We start from the raw sequence: 20246 nt of genomic DNA, 5'->3' as shown, positions 1-20246 counted from the left end.
ATTCATTAGTGACATTCTATACCATCAAAAAACCAATCATCAAAATGGCACCATTGCTAGGGACTTGCAAATGTGCGCTTATTATTGGTTATTGTACATATGTTAATATTGTGAATAGTTCGCTCCTTTGTTAGTTTGCTTGTTTGATTTAGTACTTAGATTTATCTCTTGTTTTTGTGCTTTTTATTTTGTGGTGCACGAAATTGTGATCTCTGATAACGGCGCCAAAAACTTGGTACGCACGATCGTAATCTCAACTCTTTTTCACAACTCCGCACAACTAACCAGCAAGTGCACTGGGTCATCCAAGTAATAAACCTTACGTGAGTAATGGTCGATCCCACGGAGATTGTCGGCTTGAAGCAAGCTATGGTCATCCTTGTAAATCTCAGTCAGGCGGATTCAATTGGTTATGAGGTTTTGATAATTAAAACATAAATAAAACATAAAATAAGATAGAAATACTTATGTAATTCATTGGTGGAAATTTCAGATAAGCGTCTGGAGATGCTTTGTTGCTTCTAAACTTCTGCTTTCCTACTGCCTTCTTCCAATCATGCGTTACCTCCTTCCATGGCAAGCTATATGATCCTCTCGGATGAAAACAAATCCATATGGGCTGTCACCGCACGGATAATCATCTGTCGGTTCCCGCTAGCGTCGGAGTAAGACCATTGTCTTTTTACACACTGTCACTTGTGCCCCACATTCGCAGGTTTGAAGCTCATCACATTCATCCCTTCCCAGATCCTACTCGAAAAACCACAAACAAGGTTTAAACTTTTCGGATCTCAGGAATACTGCTAATGGTTCTAGCCTATACCACGAAGACTCTGATTTCACGGGATGGAATGCTCTGTTGTCAGGAGAGGCAATCATGCGTCATGAACCAGGAGGCCAAGAGATACACACTCAAGCGATTGCAGATAGAATGGAAGTGGTTGTTAGGCACGCGTTCATAAGTGAGAATGATAATGATTGTCACGGGTCATCACATTCATCAGGTTGAAGTGCAAATGAATATCTTAGAGAAGAAGTAGGTGTGAATTGAATAGAAAACAATTGTAATTGCATTAATTCATGAAGAACAGCAGAGCTCCACACCTTAATCTATGGGGTGTAGAAACTCCACCGTTGAAAATACATAAGTGAAAAGTCTAGGCATGGCCATGAGGCTAGCCTCCAAACGTGTACAATATGGCAAAAAGCTCAACCAAAAGTCTGGTCAAAATACTCTCTAGATAAATCTTCTAAAAGTAGTTTTTATACTAAACTAGTAATATAGGGTTACAGAAAAATGAGTAACTAAATGCAGATAGTGTAGAAATCCACTTCGGGGGCCCACTTGGTGTGAGCTTGGGCTGAGCATTGAAGCTTTTTCGTGCATAGGCTGTTCCTGGAGTTAAACTCCAGCTTTGGTGCCAGTTTGGGCGTTTAACTCCAATTCTGGTGGCAGTTTGGGCGTTTTACGCCAAGATGTTTTAGGCTAACTTTGAACACCAGTTTGGGCCATTAAATCTCTTGTAAAGTATGGACTATTATATATTTCTGGAAAGCCCAAGATGTCTACTTTCCAACGCAATTGAGATCGCATCAATTGGGCTTCTATAGCTCCAGAAAATTCACTTCGAGTGCAGGGAGGTCAGAATCCAATAGCATCTGCAGTCCTTTTTCAGCCTCTGAATCAGATTTTTGCTCCCTCAATTTCAGCCAGAAAATACCTGAAATCACAGAAAAATACACAAACTCATAGTAAAGTCCAGAAATGTGATTTTTGCATAAAAACTAATAAAAATATAATAAAAAGTAACAAAAACATACTAAAAACTATGTAAAAATAATGCCAAAAAGGGTATAAATTATCCGCTCATCACAACACCAAACTTAAATTGTTGCTTGTTCCCAAGAAACTAAAAACAAAATAGGATAAAAAGAAGAGAAAATACAATAAATTCCAAACTTATCAATGAAGATTAGCTTCAATTAGATGAGCGGGACTTGTAGCCTTTTTGCCTCTGAACAATTTTGGCATCTCATTTTATCCTTTAAAGTTCAGAATGATTGGCATCTTTAGGAACTCAGAATTCAGATAGTGTTATTGATTCTCTTAGTTCAGTATGTTGATTTTTTAACACAACTACTTTATGAGTCTTGGATGTGACCCTAAGCATTTTGTTTTCCAGTATTACCACCGGATACATAAATGGCACAGACACATAATTGGGTGAACCTTTTCAGATTGTGACTCAGCTTTGCTAGAGTTCCCAGTTAGAGGTGTCCAGAGCTCTTAAGCACGCTCTTTTTGCTTTGGACCACGACTTTAACCGCTCAGTCTCAAGCTTTTCACTTGACACCTTCACGCCACAAGCACATGGTTAGGGACAGCTTGGTTTAGCTGCTTAGGCCAGGATTTTATTCCTTTGGGCCCTCCTATCCATTAATGCTCAAAGCCTTGGATCCTTTTTACCCTTGCTTTTTGGTTTAAAGGGCTATTGGCTTTTTCTGCTTGCTTTTTCTTTTTCTTTCTTTTTTTTCGCATTTTTTTCATATTTTTTTTGCAAGCTTTTTCTTATTCGCTGCTTTTTTTTGCTTCAAGAATCAATTTTATGATTTTTCAGATTATCAAATAACATTTTTCCTTTTTCATTATTCTTTCAAGAGCCAACAATTTTAACATTCATAAACAACAAATTCAAAAATATGCACTGTTCAAGCATTCATTCAGAAAACAAAAAGTATTGCCATCACATCAAAATAATTAAGCTAACTTCAAGATAAAATTCGAAACCATGCACTTCTTGTTATTTTGCAATTAAAAACATTTTTTATTTAAGAAAGGTTAAGGATTCATAGGACATTCATAACTTTTAAGGCATAGACACTAAACACTAATGATCATGTAATAAAGACACAAACATAGATAAAACATAAAGCATAGGGAACAGAAAACAGAAAAATAAGAACAAAAAAAATTAAAGAACGGGTTCACCTTAGTGATGGCGGCTAGTTCTTCCTCTTGAAGATCTTATGGAGTGCTTGAGCTCCTCAATGTCTCTTCCTTGCCTTTGTTGCTCCTCCCTCATGGCTCTTTGGTCTTCTCTAATTTCATGGAGGAGGATAGAATGCTCTTGGTGCTCTATCCTTAGTTGTCCCATGTTGGAACTTAATTCTCCTAGGGAGGTGTTGATTTGCTCCCAATAGTTTTGTGGAGAAAAATGCATCCCTTGAGGCATCTCAGGGATTTCATGATGAGGAATTTTCTCATGCTCTTGTTGAGGTCCATGAGTGGGCTCTCTTGTTTGCTCCATCCTTCTCTTAGTGATGGGCTTTTGAGATGAATCTCTCCATCTCCCATGACTCGGAGGTGGAAGCAATTGCCTTTCCTTTCCTCTTTCTTGAGGTTTTTCCGGCCTTAGGTGCCATTAGTGGTTATGGAAAACAAAAAGCTTTAGCTTTTTCCACACCAAACTTAGAATATTTTCTCGTCCTTGAGCAAAAGAAGAAACAAAAGAGTAGAAGAAGAAGAAATGGAGGAGATGGAGGGTTGGTGTAGGTTCGGCCAAGGTGGGTTGTAGTGTGTATGTTGTGTAAAATTGAAGGTGGTAAGGAGGGGTATTTATAGGGTAAGGGAGAGAGGGTTTTCGGCCATGAAGGGGAGGGTTTGGGAGGGAAATGGTTTGAAATTGAATGGTGAGGTAGGTGGGGTTTTATGATGGATGGATGTGAGTGGTGAAGAGAGTATGGAGAAGAGGGTAAGATTTGATAGGTGAATGGTGTTTGGGGAAGAGGTATTGAGGTGATTGGTCAAGAGTGTATGGGGAAGAGTGTTATGGAAAGGTGTGAAGAGGAGAGAAGAAGAAATGGGATAGGTGGGGATCCTGTGGGGTCCACAGATCCTGAGGTGTCAAGGAATTTGAGTCCCTGCACCAATCTGGCGTTCAAACGCCCATTCTGTGCCAATTCTGGCGTTTAACGCCAGCTCTGCTACCTTTTCTGGCGTTAAACGCCAGCCCTGCTACCTTTCCTGGCGTTAAACGCCACTCTGCTGCCCATTTCTGGCGTTTAACCCCAGCCAAATGCCAGACAGCCCTTTCTGGTGTTAAACGCCCAGAGTGCTACCCATTCTGGCGTTTAACGCCCAGAATGCTGCCAGGCTAGGCGTTAAATGCCCATTCTGCTATCCTTGCTGGCGTTTAAACGCCAGTTAGCCTGTCCTCCAAGGTGTGCTGTTTTTAATGCTATTTTTCATTCTGTTTTTGATTTTTCAGTTGTTTTTATGACTTCACATGATCATTAACCTAAAGAAAACATAAAATAGCAATGGAAAATAAATAAATATAATTAAATAACATTGGGTTGCCTCCCAATAAGCACTTCTTTATTGTCAATAGCTTGACAGTGAGCTCTTAGAGAGCTTCACAGAGACTTAGAGCTGATGTTGGCCTCCCAACACCAAACTTAGAAGTTCAGTGTGGGAGCTCTATTTGACTCTATGTTGAGAGAAGCTTTTCATGCTTCCTCTCCCTGGTTACAGAAGAAGATCCTTGAGCCTTAAACACAAGGTAGTCCTTATTCAATTGAAGGACTAGCTCTTCTCTGTCCACATCAATCACAGCTCTTGCTGTTGCTAGGAAGGGTCTTCCTAGGATGATAGATTCATCCTCATCCTTCCCAATGTCTAGGATTATGAAATCAGCAGGGATGTACATGTCTTCAACCTTTACCAAAATATCCTCTACAAGTCCATAAGCCTGTTTCCTTGAATTGTCTGCCATCTCTAGTGAGATTCTTGCAGCTTGCACCTCAAAGATCCCTAGTTTCTCCATTACAGAGAGGGGCATGAGGTTTATACTTGAACCAAGGTCACACAGAGCCTTCTCAAAGGTCATGGTGCCTATGGTACAAGGTATTAAGAACTTTCCAGGATCCTGTTTCTTCTGAGGTAATTTCAGTTGAACTAGATCACTTAGTTCATTGATGAGCAATGGGGGTTCATCCTCCCAAGTCTCATTACCAAATAACTTGGCATTCAGCTTCATGATTGCTCCTAGATATTGAGAAACTTGCTCTTCAACAATGTCTTCATCCTCTTCAGAGAAAGAATACTCATCAGAGCTCATGAATGGCAACAGTAAGTTCAGTGAAATCTCTATGGTCTCTATATGAGCCTCAGATTCCTTTGGTTCCTCATTAGGGAACTCCTTGGAGGCCAGTGGACGTCCATTGAGGTCTTCTTCACTGGAAATCACTGCCTTTCCCTCCTCTCCAAGTTCGGCCATGGTGGTTATATTGATGACCTTGCACTCTCTGTTTGGATTCTCTTCTGTATTACTTGGGAGAGTACTAGGAGGGAGTTCAATAACTCTTTTTACTCAGCTGACCCACTTGTGCCTCCAAATTTCTAATGGAGGACCTTGCTTCAGTCATAAAACTGAGAGTGGTCTTAGATAGATCAGAGACTACAGTTGCTAAGTCAGAGTGGCTCTGCTTAGAATTCTCTGTCTGTTACTGAGAAGATGATGGAAAAGGTTTGCTATTGCCAAACCTGTTTCTTCCACCATTATTATTATTGAAGCCTTGATTAGGCTTCTGCTGATCCTTGCATGAGAGATTAGGGTGATTCCTCTATGAAGGATTATAGGTATTTCCATAGGATTCTCCCATGTAATTCACTTCTTCCATTGCAGGATTCTCAGGGTCATAAGCTTCTTCTTCAGAGGAAGCTTCCTTAGTACTGCCTGTTGCAGCTTGCATTCCAGACAGACTCTAAGAAATCATATTGACTTGCTGAGTCAATATTTTGTTCTGAGCCAATATGGCATTCAGAGTATCAATCTCAAGAACTCCTTTCTTCTGAGTTGTCCCATTATTCACAGGATTCCTTTCAGAAGTATACATGAACTGGTTATTTGCAACCATCTCAATGAGTTCCTGGGCTTCTGCAGGCATCTTCTTCATATGAAGAGATCCTCCAGCAGAGTGGTCCAATGACATCTTGGACAATTCAGACAAACCATCATAGAATATACATATAATGCTCCATTCTGAAAATATGTCAGAAGGACACCTTCTAATCAATTGCTTGTATCTTTCCCAAGCTTCATAGAGGGATTCACCTTCCTTCTGTCTGAAGGTTTGGACTTCCACTCTAAGCTTACTCAACTTTTGAGGTGGAAAGAATTTGGCCAAGAAGGCATTGACCAACTTTTCCCAAGAGTTTAGGCTATCTTTAGGTTGTGAGTCCAACCATGTCCTAGCTCTGTCTCTTACAGCAAAGGGGAAAAGCATAAGTCTGTAGACCTCAGGATTAACCCTATTGGTCTTAACAGTGTCACAGATTTGCAAGAATTCAGCTAAGAACTGATGAGGATCTTCCAATGGAAGTATATAAAACTTGCAATTCTGCTGCATCAGAGAAACTAATTGAGGCTTAAGCTCAAAGTTGTTTGCTCCAATTGCAGGAATTGAGATGTTCCTTCCACATAAGTCAGAAGAGGGTGCAATAAAGTCACCAAGCATCTTCCTTGCATCTCCACCATTGTTATTAGGTTCGGCCATCTCTTCTTCTTTTTTGAAAAATTCTGTCAGGTTCTCTCCAGAGTGTTGTGCTTTAGCTTCTCTTAGCTTCCTCTTTAGAGTCCTTTCAGGTTCTGAATCAGCTTCAACAAGAATGTTCTTATCCTTGCTCCTGCTCATTTGAAAAAGAAGAGAATAGAAAAGAATAGGAGTCCTCTATGTCACAGTATAGAGATTCCTTTATATGAGTAGAAGAATAGAATAGTAGAATGAAGAAGCGAGAAGATGAAGAATTCGAACACAGAGAGGGAGAGAGGGTTCGAATTATAAGAAGAGGAGAAGTGTTAGTAAATAAATAAATAAATAGAAAGAGATGAAAGAGAGAGAATTCGAATTTTAAATTAAAATAAAAAGAAAATATTTTTGTTTTTATTTTAATTATTGGTTAGTATTCGAAAATTAAGGGAAGAAATAAAATAAAATTTGAAAACTAAATAAATTAATTAATTAAAAAGATTTTTAAAAAAAATGGTTAGTGATTTTCAAAAATTGGAGAGAGAAAAGTAGTTAGGTGGTTTTGAAAAAGATATGATTGAAATAGTAAACTTTTAAAATCAAACAAAAAGTTAAGTGGTTAATTGAAAAAGATTTGAAAATCAATTTTGAAAAGATAAGGAGTTAGAAAAGATTTTGAAATTGATTTTGAAAAGGATATGATTGAAATCTTATTTTGAAAAAGATTTGAAAAAGAAATTAAAAAGATTTGATTTTTTTGAAATTAAAGTTGATTACTTGACTAATAAGAAACTAAAAGATATGATTTTAGAATTTAAAAATTGAACCTTTCTTAATAGGCAAGTAACAACTTGAAAATTTTTTTTTTTGAATCTAAACATTAAATGTTAGCATTAATTTCGAAAATATGAAATAAAAATAAGAAAAAGATTTTGAAAATCAAATTTTTAAAGTTTTCAAAAATATTAAGAAAAAATGAAAAAGATTTGATTTTTGAAAAAGATAAAATTTTTAAAACTTTTTGACTAAATCAATTCAAAATTTTGAAATTTATAAGTGAAATAAGGGAAATATATTTTTTTATTTTTAACTTTAATAAGGAAAGAGAAAAACACAAAAATGACACAAAACACAAGAAATTAAGATCAAAACTAATAATGCATGCAAGAACACTTTGAATGTCAAGATGAACACCAAGAACACTTTGAAGATCATGATAAACATCAAGAACTTAAAAATTTTTATTCTTTAGACACTAATAATTCAAGAATGCATATGAGAAACAAGAAAAGACACCAAACAAGAAAATTTAAAGATCAAACAAAGAGAATCATCAAGAACAACTTGAAGATCAATGAAGAACACCATGCATGAATTTTCGAAAATAAGAAAAATGCAATTGACACCAAACTTAAAATTTGTCACTAGACTCAAACAAGAAACACAAAATTTTTTGTTTTTATGATTTTATGAAATTTTTTTGTATTTTTCGAAAATTATTTTGAAAAAGAAAATAAATAAATTCAAAATTTTTTTATGGGAATTCCAGGAATCATGCAATGTTAGTCTAAAGCTTCAGTCTAAAAATATTAGACATGGCTAGCCAAGTTTCAGCAGACGTTACATACAACAGCCAAATTGATGAGAATCAACTAGCTCCTGTGATGATGAAAGTATCATCTGAAACTCTAGAATTCATTCTTAAAAATTCTGAAGACATAGAATAATTTTTGAAAATTTTTCGAAAATAAAAAGATTTAAAAATAAAATAAAATTACCTAATCTGAGCAACAAGATGAACCGTCAGTTGTCCAAACTCGAACAATCCCCGGCAACAGCTCCTGTGATGATAAAAGCATCATCTGAAACTCTAAAATTCATTCTTAAAAATTCTGAAGAATAGAATAAAATTTTTTTGTATATTTTTTTTTGAATTTTTTTGCGAAAATAAAAAAAAGCTTAAAAATAAAATAAAATTACCTAATCTGAGCAACAAGATGAACCGTCAGTTGTCCAAACTCGAACAATCCCCGGCAACAGCACCAAAAACATGGTGCACGAAATTGTGATCTCTGATAACAGCGCCAAAAACTTGGTACGCGTGATCGTAATCTCAACTCTTTTTCACAACTTCGCACAACTAACCAGCAAGTGCACTGGGTCGTCCAAGTAATAAACCTTACGTGAGTAAGGGTCGATCCCACGGAGATTGTCGGCTTGAAGCAAGCTATGGTCATCCTTGTAAATCTCAGTCAGGCGGATTCAATTGGTTATGAGGTTTTGATAATTAAAACATAAATAAAACATAAAATAAGATAGAAATACTTATGTAATTCATTGGTGAGAATTTCAGATAAGCGTCTGGAGATGCTTTGTTGCTTCTGAACTTCTGCTTTCCTACTGCCTTCTACCAATCATGTGTTACCTCCTTCCATGGCAAGTTGTATGATCCTCTCGGATTAAACAAATCCATATGCGCTGTCACCGCACGACTAATCATCTGTCGGTTCCCGCTAGCGTCGGAGTAAGACCATTATCTTTTTGCACACTGTCACTTGTGCCCCACATTTGCAGGTTTGAAGCTCGTCACAGTCATCCCTTCCCATATCCTACTCGAAATACCACAGACAAGGTTTAGACTTTTCGGATCTCAGGAATGCTGCTAATGGTTCTAGCTTATACCACGAAGACTCTGATTTCACGGAATGAAATGCTCTGTTGTCAGGAGAGGCAATCATGCGTCGTGAACCAGGAGGCCAAGAGATACACACTCAAGCGATTGCAAATAGAACGGAAGTGGTTGCCAGGCACGTGTTCATAAGTGAGAATGATAATGATTGTCATGGGTCATCACATTCATCAGGTTGAAGTGCGAGTGAATATCTTAGAGAAGAAGTAGGCGTGAATTGAATAGAAAACAGTAGTAATTGCATTAATTTATGAAGAACAGCAGAGCTCCACACCTTAATCTATGGGGTGTAGAAACTCCACCGTTGAAAATACATAAGTGAAAAGTCTAGGCATGGCCATGAGGCCAGCCTCCAAACGTGTACAATATGGCAAAAAGCTCAACCAAAAGTCTCGTCAAAATACTCTCTAGATAAATCTTTTAAAAGTAGTTTTTATACTAAACTAGTAATCTAGGGTTACAAAAAAATGAGTAACTAAATGCAGATAGTGTAGAAATCCACTTTGGGGGCCCACTTGGTGTGTGCTTGGGCTGAGCATTGAAGCTTTTTCATGCATAGGCTGTTCCTGGAGTTAAACTCCAGCTTTGGTGCCAGTTTGGGTGTTTAATTCCAATTATGGTGCCAGTTTGGGCGTTTTACGCCAAGATGTTTTAAGCTGACTTTGAATGCCCGTTTGGGCCATCAAATCTCGGGCAAAGTATGGACGATTATATATTTCTAGAAAGCCCAGGATGTCTACTTTCCAACGTATTTGAGACAGCGCCAATTGGGCTTCTGTAGCTCCAGAAAATCCACTTCAAGTGCAGGGAGGTCAGAATCTAACAGCATCTGCAGTCCTTTTTCAGCCTCTGAATCAGATTTTTGTTCAGGTCCCTCAATTTTAGCCAGAAAATACCTGAAATCACAGAAAATCACACAAACTCATAGTAAAGTCCAGAAATGTGATTTTTGCATAAAAACTAATAAAAATATAATAAAAAGTAACTAAAACATACTAAAAACTATGTAAAAACAATACCAAAAAGGGTATAAATTATCTTCTCATCATTTTGTCCTTGCTATCATGAATTCTCATTTTGGCTATGAGTTTGGTTCAAATTATGTTGTAGGGAATGAAAGCTTCAATGAGGATATGCATCAAGGATGGAAAAATCAAGGTTGGGAGGAGCCTCAAGCTTATGGACAACCTTCTTGGCAACAACCTCCTCCAGTCTCTTATAGGTATAATTCCACTCCTAATGCATATCAATCCAATAGCTATGGTGGACCCCCTTGTAGTTACCAACAAGCACCACCATATGCTTATGAACCTCACCCTTAACATAGCCCTCAACCATACTCACAAGCCCCTTTTCACCAAACACCTTCGTAAGACCCTAATTCCTACCCACCATACCAACAACCCTATGAGCCATATAAGCCACATATAGAACCACCACCATTCCAACCTCAACACTTCCAAGAACCACCTCCTCCATATTATTACCAAGATGAACCACCTCTAATGTGTGCAAATTTTTACCCACAAGATGAATTCTACTTTTCATCACAACCCTCCATGGAAGAATACTCATGACCATCGATCCAAGAGCAATATGATCTTACTTATGCTAGCAATTCGGAACAAGAATCAAGATATCGCCTCAAGGAATCAATGGACCGGCTTCAAGCAATCATCTGTCAGAAGATAGACTCATGGGATTCATGCCACAAGCAAAATGTGTTCAAGGATGATTGTGGAGGAGCAACCGTGGAGTGTGTTGTGCAACAAGGGAAAAAATGGAGAGTGTTGAACCGCCACACCCCTATCAAGAAGAACTACCTTCCTATCATGAAACCTTTCTCCAAAATAATGAATCCTCCTATCTACCCCAATCTCTAATAGATGAGACCCTTGGTCTTCTCCTTCAAGGGAAAGAAAAGATGAAAAGGGAGGCACTAGAATTCACGGCCACCTTGGACGAGGTGGTAAACCGATTAGCCTCCCAATGCTGGAATGATCAAATCACTCCCATGGCCACATGTGGAGAATCATTTGAAGAGCATAGCATGAAGGAGAGATTGGAAACTCTGGTGGAAAATGAGGAATTTTTCTTTGCGTTGGAACAATTGGAGGAAGCTATGATTGTTAAAAAAGAAGAAGTGGTTGAAGACCTAGGTAAAGTTGAGCAAATAATAAGTCCTCTTATTGAAGTTAATTCCACACCAACTAATGTGCTATGTGATATTGTTGAACCTTCCTCATTGTGTTGTGAAATTGATGTTGAGGAGACTAATGCACAATCTCTAACACATGACTTGGGCATTGAGGAATGTATAGAAGAAGTTGGTGAACGAGGAATTGACATTGACGAAGCTTGCCAAGAGGTGGAGGTAGTCAAAGAAGAGCACAAGGGAGTAGCACTTGCAAGATCATTGGGACCACCCCTTCTTAAGTCACCATCCTACACAAAATTCAAATGGGTAAAATTCTTATCCCTAAGCTTTACTTTTTCACTTGAATATGGTTTGATTGAAAATGATGGTCAACTTAGAGATCTTTGTGGAGTTAATAGTAGGAAAGAGTTGTGTAGTGGTTGGAAACATCACTTTAAGTTCATGATGGTTGCATGCTCAAAGTTGAATAGCAATGGTTGGTGTAGAACCAAAGTGCATGGGTCTAGGAAGTTGTTTGGAGGCTTCTTTAAGAATTCCAAGGCTAAACCACCCAATTGGAATCATGATGATCAATTAGAAGATGGGTGTCAAAACAAAGTGTGGGATCCCGTATCGCACAAGGAGAATCAATCTCGGGAGCCCACGGTTTGTGAAGAACTCCATCAAAGCTTGAAGGCATTAATTGTGAAGAATGGAGCTTATTGGAGACTCAAGCATTGGTGAATGTTCCAAGATGAGTACAAGCACATGCCACCTTGATGAGGAGCTCCCCATAAGTCCAATTTAAGGACAATAAATAAAAGTGCTAGGTGGGAGACACCCCACCATGGTAAAATCTTTTCATTTTTCTCTTTTGTAAATATTGGTAAAATTAGTTAATTTCATGTTTTGATTAGTTTGTTGGGTGTATTTGGTAGTTTAGTATGTTAAATAAGGTTTTAGGGTGTTTTGGTAGCTGTTTTGTGGTTTGGAATGCTTGGTTTGGTGCAAAAACATAGAATAATTTTGAAAAATAGAGCACCAGCCCATGCGTACATGTGCCCCAGTGACTCAAGCATTTTCGACCATCCACGCGCATGCGTCACCCACGCGTACGCGTGGATTCAAAAATTCCACCTCCAAGCCATTTTCCCGAGAGTTGCGCAAACATCGCGCGAACACTTTGCTGGGCGCGCGATTCCCACACACGCGTACGCGTGGGGCACGCTTATGTGTCAACTCTCTGAATAGGCCATCATGCATACACGTGACCCACGCATACGTGTCGACCCCATTTCACCACCCCACACGTGGATTGCCTTGTTTCACACACTTTTTTTTCTCATCTTCTCTCCATTTCTTTCCTTCTTCTTTCTTCTTCTCTTTTCTTTCCCTTCTCTTTCCATCATCCAACACTTTCAAACACCATTTATAACCATTTCTTTTAGATAGTTAGTTGTTTAGTCAGTTTAATTTTCATTTAATTTTTCATTTTTCATAATAAGTGTTGGATTGTTAATCTTGTTTACTATCTATTGCTGCTGATTATTGATGATATGTTAGTTTAACATCATTGTTGTTAATTGTCATCGTTGGATTCTTTGTTGAGGTTACAAATTGTTACTTGGTTGGAGTTTTTAATGCTTAACCTTTGTAAATACCAAGTGAATGGCATTGCCCTCAAGCTTTTTAAATCTTTTGAATTGCATGATTTGGCCACCATGTGATTTGAATTCTTTTCTTTGATTAGGCAATTTCTTGATGGATGTTATGCGTTTATCTTAATGCGTTGTGTTTCTTGATCATTTGCATCCACATGTTTTTGGCTTGAGTGCTTTCATGCTTCTTTATTGCTTATTTGGTTGTTTTAACCTACGACTTTAGAGCATCTCAAGCACACTAGAACGAGTGAAGTGCATGTTCCTTTTTGTGTAACTGTGACATAGCTCTTTATAATAGTGTATGTGCTCTAAAAGGCGCCTAATTTAGAATTCACACACTTGTTTCATTAATGTCACACATTGGGTCACTCACTTGATTCTAGTAATTATTACCTCATTCCAACAATTTATGCTTCCTTGCTTTTGCATTTACTTTTCTTATTATCCTGCCTTCTATTTTCAGGATGATTCATTATAAGCTAAAACGGAAGCGGAAGAAAGAACACGCAGCAACCGGTTGATCCACCAGCTGAAGGTGGCAACTCGGCAAGTCGCCGTACCCCCTTGCTCATCTTTGAATGCACCGAGGACGGTGCAAACTTTTAAGTGTGGGGAGGTCGTCCGACCGAATCAGTACTTTTGGGTGACAAGTTTCTAATCCCAATACTTTTGCATTTTATTTTTAGGTATTTTAGGAATTTTCTTACTTTTGCATGTATATACATAATAAGCTTAGTCAAAATAATGAAATTCTTTAGGAAATTTATCTATAGGGCACCCCAATTGATTTGAGTAAAAACTTTTCATTGAACTTGCTTGAATTATATATTGTGGAACATGTTTTTGAGCTAAGAACACAATAAGTGAGTTTTGAGCCTAATTGTGTGGTTACATCTTATAACCACTTATTCTCCTTCTTGTGTGTATTATTCTCTTTCTATGATTGTGATCTTTGATTTGTTTGATTCTTTATGTCCATTATTTTGTGTAGACATGCATTTATATAATTGAGGCCATCATTTCATTTAGCTCACTTACCCAAATAGCCTTACCTTTTATCTTCCATTGTTAGCCAACTTTGAGCTTAATTCAATCCCCTTTGTTCTTAATATTAGCACATTACAAGCCTTGAAGTGAAAAATAATAAATATCCTTAATTTGGATCTTTGATTAGCTTAGGCTAGTGAGTGTGTATCATTCAAGTGTGGAGAAACTTGGGACATTGGTTGAGAAAAAGGGTAGTTTTGTATTTTTATTGAAGATCTTGGGAAATGGGTACATACTCATGTGTTAATTAAATGTAAAACTATATGCATTGATACTTTTGTATATACTTTATTTCAAAAAGAAAAAAATGAGAAAATAGAAAAAAAAAATTTGAACAATAAAAAAGGGGACAAATTGCCCCAAAGTGAAGCTCAATAATAATCAATGCATATGAGTTGTGAACAAGAAAAGAATGCATGAGTGTGTGAAAGAGTGAAGAATGGGTAGTTAGGTTAGTTTAGATTTGTATAGGTTGCTATATAGGTTAGGTGGGAAGCTTAGGTTGATCAAAGATTCAAATTTCAAGTCCACTTGACCATATGCATCCTTACCTTGACCCTAGCCCCATTACAACCTATGGAAAAGACCTCATGAAAATTGTATGCATGCATGAAATAATTATTTATTGTTAGATAAAAAACAAATCTTGGAAAGCATGATTAGGGGAGAATTGAGTGAATTGAGTGAATCAACCCCATACACTTGAGCGAGCGGATACACGTCCGGTGAGGGTTCGATTGCTCAATTACATGTTTTCACCAGGATCATCTCTTTTCTTGCAAGTTTGTAAAATATTTAATAACTCAATTCAATTGTGGGTTTGGCTTGGCTGTTAATACCTTTAGCCCTTATACTTATATTAGTTTTCTTGGGAATTAATTTGTTTTGACCAAGCAATTGCATTCATTTAGATAGTTGCATGTAGGTAGATTGCATATAGTTAGTTTACATTTTAATAAATGATGATACCCTTTGTCTCTTTCTTGGTTTAAGCATGAGGACATTCTTGGTTTAAGTGTGGGGAGATTTGATGCACCACTATTTCGTGGTGTATTCTATGCTGAATTTAGGAGATTTTATCACCATTTTCCCACATTTATTCTATGAAATGGCATGGTTTCATGTATTTCTTCTAATTTATGCTTAAATGTGAAAACATGCTTTTTAGGCCCTTAATTGGTTAATTTTAATTCACCTTTGATTCCACTAGATGCCTTGATGTATGTGTTAGTGAATTCAGGTTAAAAAGGCTAGGAATGGATCAAAGGAATGAAGAGAAAAGCATGCAAAGTGGAGGAATCATGGAAAATCAAGGATTGGGAGAATATTCATCGACACGCACGCGCAGCAGACGCGCACGCGTGGAATATGAAGTCGCGTGGCAACGCGTATGCATACATGACGCGTACGCGTGGAAAGAAAAATTGCCAAGTGATGCGTACGCGTGACCCATGCGTACGCGTCGATGCTCGCACGTGACCTCATTAAAGTGAAAACGCTGAGGGCGATTTCTGGGCTTCCCAGGCTCAAATCCAACTCATTTTTGAGCCTATTACATGCAGAAATCAAAAGGAGTCAAGGGGGGAGAACACATAGTTTAGTGGACATGATGCTTTAGTTAGTTTATAGAGAGAGAAGCTCTCTCTTCTCTCTAGAATTAGGTTAGATCTAGATTAGAATTTTTTAGATCTAGGTTTAATTCATGCTTTAATTTACTTTTCCTTTACAATTCCTTGTTCTTCTACCTTTGCTTTCTCTACTTTAGCATTTGAATTCTTGTAATTGTTTACCTTATTGTTGATGCACTCTTGCTTCTTCTATTTCCCTTGAATGCAATTCATGTTTGATTTCTTTTATTGTTGATTTAAATCATTGCTTTTAATTTCCTTGCAATGAGTAGTTGTAGATTTACTTTTCTTGCAATCTTATCTTGCTTTCCTTTTGTGCCTTTCAAGTGTTTGATTAAATGCTTGGAAGGATGTTAGTGTAGATTTTTCTCCTTTTGGCTTTGGTTGAGTAATTGGAGACTCTTGAGTTATCAAACTCTTTTGTTGATTGATAATTAAAAATTGCTAATTAATTTGAATGACACTAACTCTAGTCTTTCCTTAGGATTTGACTAGGACTTGTGGACTCAAATTGATTGATCCACTTTACTTTCCTTCATAGTTAGAGGTTGACTAAGTGGGAGAAATGGACAATTCTCATCACAATTGATGATGATAATGAGGATAGGACTTCTAATTCTCATTCCTTGCCAAGAGCTTTCTTAGTTATTAGTTTACTTCTCTTGCAATTTATCTTCCATGTCCCTTATCCAAAACCCCAAAATATGCATCTCATAATCAATAGCAAGAACACTTCCCTGCAATTCCTTTGAGAGATGACCCAATGTTTGAATACTTCGATTTATTTTTATTGGGGTTTGTACTTGTGACAAACAATTTTTTGCATGAAAGGATTATTTGTTGGTTTAGAAACTATACTTGCAACGAGAATTCATTTGTGACATTCTATACCATCAAAAAACCATTCATCATAGAACACAAAACCTGTGAGATTTTTGAGCCTATTTGATTAGTTGCATTTTATCAACCAATGTTTTATTTTTGGTGTGTGTTGTTCTCTATGAAATTGTGATCTTTGTCTTGCTTGATTCTATATTTCCATTGTTTGATGTATGCATGCACTTATGTGATTGAGGCCTTTGTTTCATTGAGCTTACATACCCGTATGTCCTTACCCTTTCATTATCCTTTGCAAACCAATGTTGAGCCTTTTAACCCCATTTAATCTTTACTTTAGCTCATCACTAACTCTAAGCAGAAAATAATAATGTCCTTAATTTAAATCCTTGGTTAGCTTAGACTAGTGAGAGTGTTCATGATTTAAGTGTGGGAAAGTTGGGTTGGAAATATCTGGTTTGGGAATTGAGTATGTTAGACTTTTTTGTGAAAATGTGAAAAAATAGTTGAGCACATATTCTTGCATCCAACACCTTAATCATATGCATTGAAAAAAAAAAAGAAAAAAAGAGAGAAAAAGAAAAAAAAAAGAAAAAAATGTTAAAAGGGGACAAAATGCCCCAAAGTAAATGGTGGTAGTAATGCATGTGAGTTGTACTAAAAAATTGGGATGCATGAATATGTGAAAAACATGGTTAATGGGGAGTTAGATTTTATATTCTGATTACATGGATTGTCTTAAGTTAGGTGGGAAGTTTAGGTTAATTAAGGATTCAGATTTTAGTCCACTTAACCAAATACAATCCTATCTTGACCCTAACCCCATTACAACCCTTAAAAGACCTCTTGATATGTGTATTTGTGCACTAAATTTTTGTGGATTGGTAGAGGAAGAGCAAGCCTTAGAAAGCAAGTGGTGTGCGAAATTGTGATCGTTCCTTCCTTGGTAACGGCGCTAAAAACTCAATACGCACATTCATGTTCTTAATTCTGTTTCACAACTTCGTACAACTAACCAGCAAGTGCACTGGGTCGTCCAAGTAATAAACCTTACGTGAGTAAGGGTCGATCCCACGGAGATTGTCGGCTTGAAGCAAGCTATGGTCACCTTGTAAATCTCAGTCAGGCGGATTCAACTGATTTTATGAATTGATAAGTAAAAGATAAATAAAATATAAAATAGGATAGTGGTACTTATGTAATTCATTGGTGAGAATTTTAGATAAGCGTATAGAGATGCTTTCGTCCCTCTGAACCTCTGCTTTTCTGCTGTCTTCATCCAATCCTTCCTACTCCTTTCCATGGCAAGCTGTATGTTAGGCATCACCGTTGTCAATGGCCACCTGTCCTCTCAGTGAAAATAGTTCAATATGCTGTCACTGCATGGCTAATCATCTGTCAGTTCTCGATCATACTGGAATAGGATCCATTGATCCTTTTGCGTCTGTCACTATGCCCAGCACTCGTGAGTTTGAAGCTCGTCACAGTCATTCAATCCCTGAATCCTACTCGGAATACCACAAAGACACTAATAACTCGGACTCGGTCCCCTGTATTAGATATCCAAGAGATATCCATTCAATCTAAGGTAGACCGGAAGTGGTTGTCAGGCACGCGTTCATAAGTTAAGAATGATGATGACTGTCACGATCATCACATCTATCATATTGAAGTGCGAATAAATATCTTCGAAGCGGAATAAGTTGAATTGAATAGAAAAATAGTAGTACTTTGCATTAATCTTTGAGGAACAGCAGAGCTCCACACCTTAATCTATGGTGTGTAGAAACTCTACCGTTGAAAATACACAAGTGATAAATGTTCAGGCATGGCCGAATGGCCAGCCCTCACAAAATTCTAAGATAGCATAAAACTAATCAAAGATGATCCAAAGATGTAAATACAATAGTAAAAAGTCCTATTTATACTAAACTAATTACTAGGGTTTACAGAGATAAGTAAATGATGCAGAAATCTACTTTCGGGGCCCACTTGGTGTGTGCTTGGGCTGAGCATTGAGCTTTACACGTGTAGAGGCTTCTCTTGGAGTTGAACGCCACTTTGTAACATGTTTCTGGCGTTTAACTCCACTTTGCAACCTGTTTCTGGCGTTTAACTCCATAATGCAGCATGGAACTGGCGTTGAACGCCAGTTTACGTCATCTAAACTCGGGCAAAGTATGGACTATTATATATTGCTAGAAAGCCCTGGATGTCTACCTTCCAACTCAATTGAGAGCGCACCATTTGGAGTTCTGTAACTCCAGAAAATCCATTCTGAGTGCAGAGAGTTCAGAATCCAACAGCATCAGCAGTCATTTTTCAGCCTGAATCAAATTTTTGCTCAGGTCCCTCAATTTCAGCCAGAAATTACCTGAAATTATAGAAAAACACACAAACTCATAGTAAATTCCAGAAATGTGATTTTTATTTAAAATCTAATAAAAATATACTAAAAACTAACTAAATTATACTGAAAACTATGTAAAAACAATGCCAAAAAGCGTATAAATTATCCGCTCATCACAACACCAAACTTAAATTGTTGCTTGTCCCCAAGCAACTGAAAATAAAATAGGATAAAAAGAAGAGAATATACTATAAATTCCAAAATATCAATGAAACTTAGCTCCAATCAGATGAGCGGGACTTGTAGCTTTTTGCCTCTTGAATAGTTTTGGCATCTCACTTTATCCATTGAAGTTCAGAATGATTGGCATCTATAGGAACTTAGAATTCAGATAGTGTTATTGATTCTCCTAGTTCAGTATGTTGATTCTTGAACATAGCTACTTTATGAGTCTTGGCCATGGCCCTAAGCACTTTGTTTTCCAGTATTTCCACCAGATACATAAATGCCACAGACACATAACTGGGTGAACCTTTTCAGATTGTGACTCAGCTTTGCCAAAGTCCCCAATTAGAGGTGTCCAGGGTTCTTAAGCACACTCTGTTTTTGCTTTGGACCTTGACTTTAACCGCTCAGTCTCAAGTTTTCACTTGACACCTTCACGCCACAAGCACATGGTTAGGGACAGCTTGGTTTAGCCGCTTAGGCCAGGATTTTATTCCTTTAGGCCCTCCTATCCACTGATTCTCAAAGCCTTGGATTCTTTTTATTACCCTTGCCTTTTGGTTTTAAGGGCTATTGGCTTTTTGCTCTTGCCTTTTGGTTTAAAGAGCTTTTGGCTTTTTCTGCTTGCTTTTTCTTTTTCTTCTCTTTTTTTGCCATTTTTCTTTTTCTTTTTGTTTTCTGCAAGCTTTTGTATTCACTGCTTTTTCTTGCTTCAAGAATCATTTTTATGATTTTTCAGATTATCAAATAAGATTTCTCCTTTTTCATCATTCTTTCAAGAGCCAACTTATTTAACATTCATAAACATCAACTTCAAAAGACATATGCACTGTTCAAGCATTCATTCAGAAAACAAAAAGTATTGTCACCACATCAAAATAATTAAACTAGTTTTAAGGATGAATTCGAAACCATGTACTTCTTGTTCTTTTGTAATTAAAACAATTTTCATTTAAGAGAGGTGATGGATTCATATTCATAACTTTAAGGCATAGACACTTAGACACTAGTGATCATATAGTAAAGACACAAACATAAATAAAACATAAAGCTCAAAAACCGAAAAACAGGAAAATAAATAAACAAGGAGATTAAGAAATGAGTCCACCTTAGTGAGGGTGGCGTCTTCCTCTTCTTGAAG

Source organism: Arachis ipaensis, chromosome B04 (assembly GCF_000816755.2).
Source record: "Arachis ipaensis cultivar K30076 chromosome B04, Araip1.1, whole genome shotgun sequence".
In the NCBI taxonomy this organism is placed as follows: domain Eukaryota; kingdom Viridiplantae; phylum Streptophyta; class Magnoliopsida; order Fabales; family Fabaceae; genus Arachis; species Arachis ipaensis.
Note: the sequence above shows the minus strand (reverse complement) of the source record.